Source organism: Penaeus chinensis, chromosome 5 (genome assembly GCF_019202785.1).
Source record: "Penaeus chinensis breed Huanghai No. 1 chromosome 5, ASM1920278v2, whole genome shotgun sequence".
Lineage (NCBI taxonomy): Eukaryota > Metazoa > Arthropoda > Malacostraca > Decapoda > Penaeidae > Penaeus > Penaeus chinensis.
In genome coordinates this window covers 38,748,101-38,760,600 of record NC_061823.1, presented here as the reverse complement: position 1 = coordinate 38,760,600, position 12,500 = coordinate 38,748,101, and the positions used below count along the sequence as shown (strand labels likewise).

Sequence of the window (12,500 nt, the reverse complement as noted above, 5' to 3'; positions counted from 1 at the left end):
CTAACGAATAGGATAAGTGGACAGAAGAGGGGAAGAAATAAACAAGAGAAGGAAAGGGAAAGAGAGAGAAGGAGAGACCCAGAAGATCAATTGAAATGGGCCTCGGTCTCCGTCTCCTATCCCCCCCCCCCCCACTGCAACAATGAGCAAGGGATGGGGGGGGGGGAGTTGTTGTTGTTATTGTTGTTGTTGTTATTGTTATTGTTGTTTTTTATTGTTATTGTTGTTATTGTTGCTGTTATAGTTATTGTTGTTGTTATTGTTATTGTTGTTATTGTTATTGTTATTGTTGTTATTGTTATTGTTATTGTTATTGTTGTTATTGTTATTGTTGTTGTTATTGTTGTTGTTATTATTGTTGTCGTTGTTATTGTTATTGTTATTGTCATTGTTAATTGTTGTTATTGATATAATTTCTGTTGTTATTGTTATTGTTGTTGTCATTGTTATTGTTATTGTTGTCATCGTTATTGTTGTTATCGTTATTGTTATCGTTGTTGGTGGTATCAGTGTAAATATATTTTTACTAGACGTAAGGATATTTGTATTATTGTTATCAGCACCAGTAGCATTATCTATAAAAAAAAAAAATAATAACTTTTATCATGCTCATTACTGCTCCTGCAATCACTGTTATTATCAATAGTTGCAAATCAATATAGAATTATCGCCAGTTTATTGATGGGAATCATATTCGTAACAGTAGTTATAATAATTTTGTATAAATTGAATTATTATTTTTTTGTTATTATTTCCTCTTACCTTTCTCTCTCTCTTCCTTTATCGCCGTCGTCGTTGTCATCATCTTCATCGTCGTCATCATCATCATCTTCTTCATCATCATCAGCTCCTCCTCCTCCTCCTCCTCATCATCATCATCATCATCATTATCATCATCATAATTGTCCTCCTCCTCCTCCTCCTCCTCCTCATCATCATCATCATCATCATCATCATCATCATCATCATCTTCATCATCATTATCATTATCATCCTCATCATCATCCTCATCCACATCATCATCATCATCATCATCATCATCATCATCGCCATTATTTTATTATCGTCAGGCCTACTGTTATTATCATTATAATTTATTATCATTATGATTACTATCATCATCATTAACATCATTATCAACATCATCACTGTTACTATTATAATTAAAATAACGATATTTTTATCATTGTTTTTTATTATCATCACTACCATCATCATCACGCTTATTGTTAAATTATTATTATTATCATTATTATTATTCATTATTATTATTCATTACTATTAATATTATCATTATTATTTATCATTATAACTATTTATTATTATTATTATTATTATTATTATTACTATTATTATCATGATTATTATCATTATCATTATCATTATCATCATCATTATCATTATTTGTCATTATCATCTTCATTATCTGTATCCTCATGATTCTTTGTGTATTTTTTTTTTCCCAGAAAGGTTGCTAAATAAAAATCCCATTACACCTTTATAGGACATATATATTTACCAACGAATATTACAAATACATTATTAGCGATGAATTGTGTCCGCGACCATTTTGAAGTAACAAATCTGGGGAGATTTATTCATTTTCACTTCTTCTTCTTCTTCTTCTTCTTCTTCTGCTTCTTCTTCTGCGTCAGACATCACTCTTATATTTTGTAAATCTTGAATAGAAAAATTATAGACAATATCTTTGACAAAAGGATTGGTTTGGGTGGGCAGAGGAGGGCGGGGGTGGGGCGGGGGGTTGGGGGGGGGGAGGTCGTGCTTTTACGTAAACAAAAAAAAAAAAAAAACGCCACATGGATTTACCTGCTATAAGTAAGTAAACCTTTAAAGAAAAACGGGAGAAATGCGTTCACTTAACACAATAAAAGGATCCGAGACAAGAAAATATATATATATAAAAAGATAAGGGAAAGATAACCAGGTAAATTGGGAAATACGAAGCATTATAAGCATTTTCGAAAGGGGTTTGTTAACAGACTTAATTAACAAAGTGACCCTCCGCTAAGCTTTATTTACATATATGACCTCCAAGATATCTTGTCTCTTTCACTGACCTCCTTGAAGATAGTCTAAAGTCACTTTTAGATTTTAAAAACAAAAAAAATCTCAGAAATATGGTTAATTCTGTGTGTGTGTGTGTGTGTGTGTGTGTGTGTGTGTGTGTGTGTGTGTGTGTGTGTGTGTGTGTGTGTGTGTGTGTGTGTGTGTGTGTGTGTGTGTGTGTGATAATTTGCATAAGCACACACACACACACACTGATCCTAGGAAGTAAAAAAAAACAAGAAAAACAAACAAACATATCCCGCTATCTCAGTTTTAAAAAAAGTCATATTAGCAAGGTGTATCCAGTATACTATCTGACAAAACAAAAACAAAAATCATTTATCTATGTACATAGGGATCACACAATACTGCCTTGACGAAAGAAAGAATAGGTAATAAGGATAATTAACAGAGGGAATAATTATCCATGTAAACACAGGTTACAATAGGAAAATGGAAAATAGAGAAGGAATAAAGGGGGGGGGGGGGTAGGAAGAACACACAAGATGTGGGGGGGGGAGGGGGGGAGAGAGAGGAGAAAATCTTAAAAAAAGAGATTGATTTACTGTCATTTACATCAAAAGTGCAATCAATAATAAGAGAACGGCCATTTTTATATCATCATTATTATTTTTTTTTCTAAATCAATTTTCCTATAACCATTTCCTAATCATAGGCTGGTACTTTTTTTTATCTACCATATTATTTTTTTTTCTTATCTCCTTAATTAATAATCATATAAGGTTGGAGGGGGATTTCTGTCTAAACTACGTTGCAGACTACTTTAAGAATCACTTTGTCCTAGTGAGGTGAAACTACCCAGTCGCGGTGAGAATAAAACTTGGCTCTGGCTATCATTAGTAAAATATTTTAAATGGAGCCACAAATATACATCATATATGTTCATTCAAACACAACCAGACGTGGTATACATTATTATTTTTTTTTTATCTCTTTTTTTTTATTTTATTATTATTCGCATGAGGTAGGAGAGGTCGGTCAATCATGAAGTGTGGGCTTAATGTTTTTTTTTTTTTTTTTTTTGTTTTTTGGGGGCATGAAAAATACCATGCTTGGGTCAGGATGTATGGCGGGGTCATTGAACCTCCTCGACGGACATGAAATAACGAAATGTTTAAAATAACAAGGAATTCCAGATCACCATTTTTTTTCCTATTAAAAAAAAAAAAAAAAAAAAAAAACGAAAAAGAAAGAAACTATCGGGTGTCTTGATCTTATTTATAATAATTTCACCTCGTTTTAATTGATTTGCATATCTATTTTCTCGAAGATTCTAACCGCTCACAACAAAGAGATTTCGTGCGAGGGCGGTCGAAGGGAGAAGTCATAGGAATCAAAGGTCAAATTTACAAAGAAAAAGAAAAAAATCTTCTTCGTATCTATATCGTCTAATCAAGCCATTTATAAAAAAAAAAAAAAAAAAAAAAAAAAAAAAAAAAAAAAAACACCCGATCTGAATAAAAAAAAAAAAAAAAAGTAAATGAGTTTGGTTAGGACAAGGTAGGGTGTGTGCTGGAGGGGGGGGAGGGGGAGAGAGAGAGAAGGGTGATGAGGGGGGGGGGGGGAGGGAGGGAGGAAGGACTGCATTGTTGTCATCAAAACCACAAGAATTATCAAGTGACACACAAAACACATCCCATAAAAATTGAGCATAATTGCATAATTGCATTGCAAGGTTAGTGAGAGAATGCCGGGTAAATGGACTGGACTTTGGGGATCTGTGGATGAGAGAAAGAAGAGAAGGAGGAGGAGGAGGAGGAGGAGGAGGAGGAGGAGGAGGAGGAGAGGAAGGAGAAGGAAGAGGAGAGGGAGGAGAAGAAGGAAGAGGAGGAGAGAGGGAGAGAGGGAGAGAGGGAGAGAGGGAGAGAGAAAGAGAGAAACAGTAAAAGGGGAAGGGGAGAGGTGAGTTTAGGAATAAAAAAACGGCTTCAACAACAAAGAAAAACAAAGAAAAAAAAGGCATCAACTTTTAGAAGATCAAGAAGGTTCCATGACTAGCAAAGAGACGTTCCAATATTTCTTTTGTATTCATTCGGTTATTGAGCAAAAAGCTTACAGAAGAAGGCGTTTACACTACTATCTCGTGGCCCCTCATCTTATAAAACAACTACTATTTTTTTTATGCATTACTGTTTTTTTATCTACTTGAATCTAAGCCAAAAGAAAGAAAGAAAACAAATCACAAGATAAAAAAAAAACGAAAGTCGAAAATACAAGAAGTTATCACGTTTTTTTTTTATAAACATTCTTTTTTTTTACGTATCCTCTTTCTATTTTCTCCCCCCAAAAAATGAAACTTCCATAAGGTCACCCTTAATTAAGATGGAGGGCCACTTCTGACATTTGGCACGGTCTACAGACATGACTAAATCACTACTTATTTTGATTATAATGCGTTAACCTGAGTTTCGTCTGCTTTGAGTCATTTCGGAGAGTAAGGGAAGAGGATGAAGCCAGCGGAGTTCAAGCCTTGTTCTCTTGAATATCTACGAAAAAAAAAAAAAATAATAATAATGCTGTTTTACCCTTGATCGGACTTGTAATGGATGACTAATATTCATCTTCTTAGAGTTCTTTTTTAAGATTTATTCGTTTCCAGAGGGTGTCGAAGATAACAAGGTTTAAAAGCCGCTGAAGTGATCACATATATTGCGTGATGTGTACAGGCCGCTCTTTAGTCCTCACTGGTCATCGCGAGGTACTGTAGGATTTCCATATTTCTTTTCTTGCAGGAAAATGAATACCGAACGACCCTCTTCATAAAGCTGTGAATCAATACAATAACGAATGGCAGGATCAACCATGAGGCTTAGGACTATATTGCACTTAACTGATGGAATTCTAGGAGGGGGAGGGGGGAAGAGAAAACAGTCCTTCTACCTTGGAACTGTCACACTGAGAGAAACCGTTCTTAATATATATGTCATACTGTCAGTGCTGAAAGTCCATCAGGAGAAAAAAAAAAATACCTACATCCTACACTGACTAACATCTGGCCTCTATAGACTCAATTCTAATGCAACTTTGTACAGAAACACTCCAATTGGCTTCTGGAATACCCGTGAGAAGATAACGGAAACTTATTTAAAGGGGTGACTTAAGAAAGTTTGAACAATAGATTAGCCACAAGTCCCTTCCTTATAAATGTCGAGGGGGGGTGACTCATGTAGTTATGGGGTGGGAGGGTGAGTGGGCAAGACTTAGATATAGTACATGTAGACTGAGATTTGATAGGCACTGAAATTAGGAAATATTTCAGTTCTCTGGTAACCATTTTTTTTTTTGTTTTTTTTTTAACATTTACAAACATACGGATCTCTACGTTGCAGTCCAGACATGGCTGACACGTTTAAAGACTACCCACCCCGTGCGACAGTAGATTTCAAAAAAATAAATAAAGTATCCTGGTCGAAACTCCAGCAAGAAACAAACTATCTTCTTCTAAAATCACAAAAAATTCACAGGCTTCTTGTCACTCTTGCTGGAGCTTCCTTAACGAGGACTAGTAAATGGCCTCCGAGTTAACATTTGCAGATCAAAGTGTCCCTTTTGGAGGTTCCAGGGCAGTATAAGAATAAGTACAAACTACACAACCAATATATAACAAGTGTTGAGCATTCGTCATACGCGGAGGCAGCCAGGAGTCGAAAGGGGAGAGGGCAGGGGCGGGGGGCAAGAGAAACCACTGGGACTAAATATTCGCCCCCCAAAAAATCTGGAAATGACGTATCAAATATGACTCAAAAACAATGTCATACTTTCTTCCCATTCTCTTTTATTATCTCTCTCTCTCTCTCTCTCCTTCGCCTGTCCTTTCCTTTTGCCTCCGACTCCCTTTGTGCCACCCGCTACTGGTTCAACAAAGTCTTAAGATGAAAAGTATGTTCACTGCTACATATTATTCTGTTTGTTGGTTCAGGTAAAGTGACTACACAGTGGTTGGCTAATATATGCATAGTCTTATCATTCAAAGTAGTGATACATGAGTGCTAGCAATTCTTCGATAAATATAACGCAAAAGGAACATGGCGAGCCAAAAGCAATCCAGAAAAATAGGAATTACAGTATAAAATGATATTGAAAATCAAAAAAGATAAAGAGAAAAAATGCACCGTCATTCATATAGAGCGATTTACGTCTTTTCATCATTCGGCCATCTTTCTTTTGTTTTTATGCTGGATTCATTTTCCCGGAGGATTATGGAGTGTCTTCACTGATCGCCTCGATGGCATGGGATATAAACTACATTTCTTTACGCTATTTTTAAAGCACAAATTAAAAAAAGACAATAAATAAAAACTAAAAAAATACTCTCGTCTTTTGTACTGAGAAACCTGATTGGTGGTTCAGCTCCTGAGGGAACAACCTGATTGGTCGATCTCTCTCCTATCCCTTATGCAACGAGGGCTCTCATTGGTCACACTCCACTGGGAAAGAGGCCGATGACACACAAAAAAGACAAACCGAGCTCTCGAAGACTGAACTCTAGGCCTATTATTTTTTTTTATTTTCCAGACTGGTGTTTGTACTTTATTCCCCGAGTTTTGTGAAGAGTCCCTGACATTCAAAAAAGGAAAATGCACACATGATCAGATTACCTAATATTTCCCTAAAGAGGACATGATGGAGATTGGATACCGGTTTTCTACTCTTTACCACTTTCAGTTCGACAATTCTAAAGATCGTAACAGAGTTATATATATATGTAGTAAATCTAAGGCTGGCACAGTTATTTCACACGTTCAAATTTGACAGACGAATGAGAAAACCACCAAGAGTTTTTTTTTACTTCTCTCTAAGACCATATTTCTATAGTAACTCTTAAAAAAAACTTACTTCGTTTCACATTAAGTACATTTTACGTCCAGCCAGTACGATCTCTACCTCTCATGTACAAAAAAAATACCACCTTTAATTTACTTATTCATAACCATCCTACAATTCACACTCATTATAACAGTGGCAAAAGGTAATCAATCTGGCATTCTCCTCCCTGATGACATTATTGGTCTGAAAATCCCGACAGAAGGATAATTAAGCTATCGTTTTTATCTACTAATATTTAACACCTTTTTCTGTTACTTCTAGTCCAATCTGCGGCGTCAGACAAACAACATCTTCAGAAAAAAAAAAGGAATCTCAGTTAATGAAATTTTCCAGCTGACATCTGAATCATTTCTTTTTCTTTTTCCTCTATGACAAGATATATTCATATATAGATCAACTATACATAACGTATTTTTTTTCCTACAGACTCAACCTACTTCCTAATCATTATTTATGAGCAGTCTTGTATGCCTTATATTAAACCTTTGACATGTGTAGTCCATGGGTTAAACTATTGTACATTCTTGCTTGTGGATATACAGAATGGGTCTCGTTGTAGCAAGGGGGAGGGGCGCGTGAGGGTCAGGTCAGGTCAGGTCGAAGGTACACAGTCATGGGCATTTCATTTAGAATTTTTTTTGTTTTTTTCACGCTTATGTCAAGTTCTCTTTTTCTCTCTCTCTATTTTTTGGACTGGGGATCATCAAACCGAATAAAAAAAAAAAAAAATCACAGTCTCTTTTTATCGAAACATACATTACACAAACATAAAGGAGTTTGGTTATTGATTTTTTTTTTATTGATTATATTACAACATGACTGCCATCCCTCCATGACATGACAACACCCAGTCACGCCCACCCACCTGTCACTCCAAAAAAATAATTGGTATACAACATTTTATCTTTGTTTTTGTAATTTTTCTTTTTACAGGGTGCAAAGTATTCGTTGATGATTTAACAATACAACAGTATATATAACATGTAACAACTTAGCCAAATAATAATAATAATAATGAAAGATTTTCGGCAGGAGGTCCATCGAATATTTTTTTATCTTCGTTTCGTTTACATTTTATTTTATATTGGTGGGGGGTGGGGGGGGCCCGGGGGGGTGATAAATGTGAGATTCAGAAAGCAGCGACCAAGAGAAAATTGTGAAAAGGACTTTACAGGATGTTTTTATAAAAATCTTCTTGCAAGTATTACGAATGCTATCGACGCAAGAGAGAATGGATGAAACATCAAAATAATGATAATAATAATAAATAGGTCAATAAGATTTAACGAGAAAACAGCAAGAACTCTAAAACGACAATTATAATCCAGTAAACATCATCATTCTAAAGGGATACGAGCTCATGGAAAAAAACAAAAAAAAGATCGAGCGAAGAAACAAAGCAAAAGGGGCGAGACTGCAAAAGGAATTATTAGTAATTAAAGCCACTTTAGTTCATCCTCTAACGATAGGACTTTGTTCCCTTGTTGTTCATCGCTGTTCTACCTCTCGCCCCGACGAACCTAAAGTAATCTCCGCTGTTCAGGTTACAAAGTTTGTACCATACTCATGAAAATCGTTTGTACATTTTGTATAGGAGTGGTTTTCACAAAAAGTACATGACAGAGATGAAGATATTAATATTATATATATATTTTTTTTATATCTTTCTTTCCAAAAAATTCACAAACGTTAAAAATAGGTGCTGTTTATCTGATATGATATAAGGGGAGGGGGAGAGAGGGGGGGGAGGGGGTGTGGGGGGGTGTAAAAGGCGGGAAAAACACTGGGTCAATTGTACCCTTTGAACACTCGGTATGGCAGAGGTTAGCCAATCTTTATATACATATAATGAATGAAAAAAAAAAAAAAACAAGAAAAAAAACTGGCGTTCCTTTGCATACATCTTGTACAGGGAAATCACCTGATATATATGGTGGTAATGCGTTGCTTTGTTTGAACATTGGTGAGACAGACACAAACATTCACATTCAGTTAATTTACATACGAACACTTCCCTCTCGTATATATATATATATAGTATTAGACTTCTACGCCTCTCTCTCCTCTAGGTTAATAGTTTAAAAAAAACATCAACGTAGAGGTGTAAAGTTTTCAAACATCAAACTTCAAGTAAAAGGAAACAGTTGGTATTTATATACTGGAATCATGGGTATTTAATGCACACTCACGCACATGCTCACAGTTATAACATGCCGGCAAGACAAACTAACGTCTGATCTTAAACCCCACTAATCAGAAAACAGGCGAAATAACGGGGAAAATCCTGGGAAAATCTTGGGGGAAAAAATATGGTTGTAATTTTTTTCTGTTTTTTTTCCGTGAATAGATATATATAAAAGAAATATCTTATCAATGGAATCCCCCTTTGTTTTGTTTTAAACTTAAAACAGAAACGTTTATATCAATCATCATGAAGCGGTGATGTAATCATTATTTTTATTTTCAGTCATAACACAAAATTCTAGTGATTGATATCCATATGTGGTTTCATCATTATCATTATTGTATTTTGTTTTCTTCTCTGCGGCTTTATCAAGTTTCAAGTTTACATCTAGGCCCCCTTTCGTTCCAATATCACACCCCGTTCAGTTTCTCCCCTCACCTCTGAACCCTGTGAACAAACCAGTGAACGACACCCACGGAACACAACCCACGCGCGGGACTTCTGAACGAATCTTCCCGAAAGCACAAACGCCCACGTGTTCGAGCGATAAAGAAGTTGGTCATTTCGCAGGCAATTAGCGTCTCGTGCTTTCGTCAAGTCGTGGTCTTACGCTCTCTAAACTTCTAGTTATGTATATATGACAAAGAGGAGATACAGTAGGAAGGATTAATGCCTATGTAATAAACGTCAACTGTGGAGGATTGTAATAATATGATAAAAATATGACTTATTGTGATAAATACGTCATTTGCTAAACATAGTTTCTATTTAAAATAATATCATCAGATAATCACATGATCAGGTTCGAGCACTAGATCGCAAAAATGAATAATGATAATGATAATGATAACAATAATAATAATGATATTAATAATAATATAAATAGTAATAATAATAATAATAAAAATAACGACAACAATAATATCAATAATAATAATAACTCTTCAGTAATGAGTCTCTCCATCAGGTCACGACATCAAAATGCTTCAAGCGTCCATCATTCCCTTTTGAAAAGACCTAGAGCCATGAATGTTCACAATCACAATCCTCATCAACTGTCTTCCTCTCCCCCAATGGCTAACGGGCAGGCTGGTGGGTATCTCCCCCCACCCAAGAAAAAATATTCGCTCTTTTGTAAGCAGAATTTTATAAGACAAGACCCCTTTTCATTACGTATATCGTTCGTACAGTAGATACTACTGACCTAAACTCTATTGGGACTTAACAGTTATGATCGTATACCATGCACTTTACAGTATAGTTAGAACGTATATTAATAGTAATTTTGTAGACTACCAAATATTCGTATACATGAGTAGTGTCAAAGGCCTTATCGATAAAGTAAGAAAAAAAAAAAAAAAAAAAAAAATATAATAATAACAGTAAAATAAAATAGACACCGGTAATAGATGCTGTTTTGTTTTTTGTAATTTTTTACACACATTTTTTTTTTTTTACAATTGAATCCAATTATTTTTACGACCTGGACATCCGACTGTCATTTGTTATGCGGCATCATGGTCTTGAGAAGTTTTTTAGATTTACTTCCCCTATATTTTGGGGGATGGGAGAGTGCGTTATAAAGTGGGTAGAAATGTGCATTGAAAGAGAGAGGGTGAATTAGGGAGAAAAATCACATTTAATATGGCATCTAATGTCTTCTTTGAAAAATAACCCAAAAGATCTACTGAGGTACTTTACAGTTATTGGGAATAGTATACAGAAATAGAGAGAGGGAGAGAGGGAAAGGGAAAGAAAGAAAGAAAGAAAGAGAGAGAGAGAGAGAGAGAGAGAGAGAGAGAGAGAGAGAGAGAGAGAGAGAGAGAGAGAGAGAGAGAGAGAGAGAGAGAGAAAGAGAAAGAGAAAGAGAAAGAGATAGAGAAAGAGAGAGGAGAGGAGAGGAGAGGAGAGGAGAGGAGAGTAGAGGAGAGAGAGAGAAAGAGAGAGAGCGAGAGAGAAAGAGAGAGAGCGAGCGCGAACTAGAGAGAGAGAGAGAGAGAGAGAGAGAGAGAGAGAGAGAGAGAGAGAGAGAGAGAGAGAGAGAGAGAGAGAGAGAGAGAGAGAGAGCCAGAAAGAGCGAACAACTGAAAGTAGAAAAAAAGGAACGAGAAAAGAAAAGAGAGAAAGACTGAAGAAGTTTGACCATTTCGGACCTCTTCAAGGGCCCAAAAGTGAACCAAAATTCCAGTCTTCAGTCCAGGCCGAAATGCACCATTTTTTTTTTTAGTCCATCTGTCGTACAGTGAGTTTTTAAGGGCAAGGACCCTGTGCCCGTGGAAGGGGAAACGTACAGATTAAAGGGAGCAAAAAAAAAAGTGAATTTTGAGTGGTTCTGTTGCACTGATTCTTGCAGCAAAGATGACACCTCCAATAGATTTGTATGTGTATGTGTGTGTGTGTGTGTGTGTGTGTGTGTGTGTGTGTGTGTGTGTGTGTGTGTGTGTGTGTGTGTGTGTGTGTGTGTGTGTGTGTGTGTGTTGCATAAGTTGCGCTGCTATACAATTCCATGTTCTAGTAACTATAAGTAATCTAAGTGAAAAAAAAAAAGATCTACGTATTGCAAAAATAAAAGTATTACGAGCACTTGGAGGTGAAATGTTGCACACTGACCGGAAGAGGAATGCGAGGAAGGGAAAAAATATAACATTCCCAAACACGCATTCCTAAACAATCGAAAAGCCATTTTTCAAAAACCAGCTTTTCCTTCAAGTAACAGAACCACATTGTTTCCAAACCTTTGAGGATATTTCACTATTATTATCTTTTTTTTTTTTTTTTGCATTTTCTCTCTTTTTTAAGTGAATCACAAAAGTCCAATTATTCAAGTTTTACATTCCCCTATCCTAACCGGAATTTTTTTTGGAATGTCGTACAAAACAGACAAACATTTAAGTTATTCGCCAGAGATGTCAAAAATAAGCTATGAAAAATTTTCACCCAAGGTATCAGGTGTGCGGTGATAATTCTAGAATAAATTTCCATCCATTTTTTTTTTTACCTTTATCGTTGGAATTGGCATGTTATACACAAACATCATACAAAAGAAGTTAAGAGTGGCAGTCCTTTCATAATGGTGAACACCGAAGTGGAAAAAAGACAAAATAAAAAGAAGAAGAAAAAAAAAAAAATAGGTACTGGCTTAAAACTGCATTTGATTCGTCAGAAATATTTCACTGTAGATTAGAGCTGTTCCATCAGATCACAGTTTAAAAAAAAGTCTGTATCACAATTGACGCGATATTCCCAACGAGAGCTTAATAGGCGGGGGGGCGGGAAAAGGGGATACAGGTATAATTGTATTTTTTATCAGCTAATGCAACTTCAGATCGGAGGATACATGGTTATTTTTTTTCTTTTTTCTTTTTCTTTTTGATGATTATTACATTGAAACTCATTACTT

At 35.6% G+C, this 12,500-nt stretch overlaps 1 long non-coding RNA gene across 1 annotated transcript; it reads right to left on the bottom strand.

The window, feature by feature from the left end:
• Window positions 1-1,490: 1,490 nt before the first annotated feature.
• On the bottom strand, window positions 1,491-10,891 carry LOC125025712. The gene is made up of 2 exons (XR_007114909.1): window positions 4,614-10,891; window positions 1,491-1,679 (listed from the first exon to the last, which is right to left on the bottom strand). It is a non-coding gene; the product is annotated as an uncharacterized LOC125025712 (long non-coding RNA).
• Between the last annotated feature and the right edge of the window lie 1,609 nt (window positions 10,892-12,500).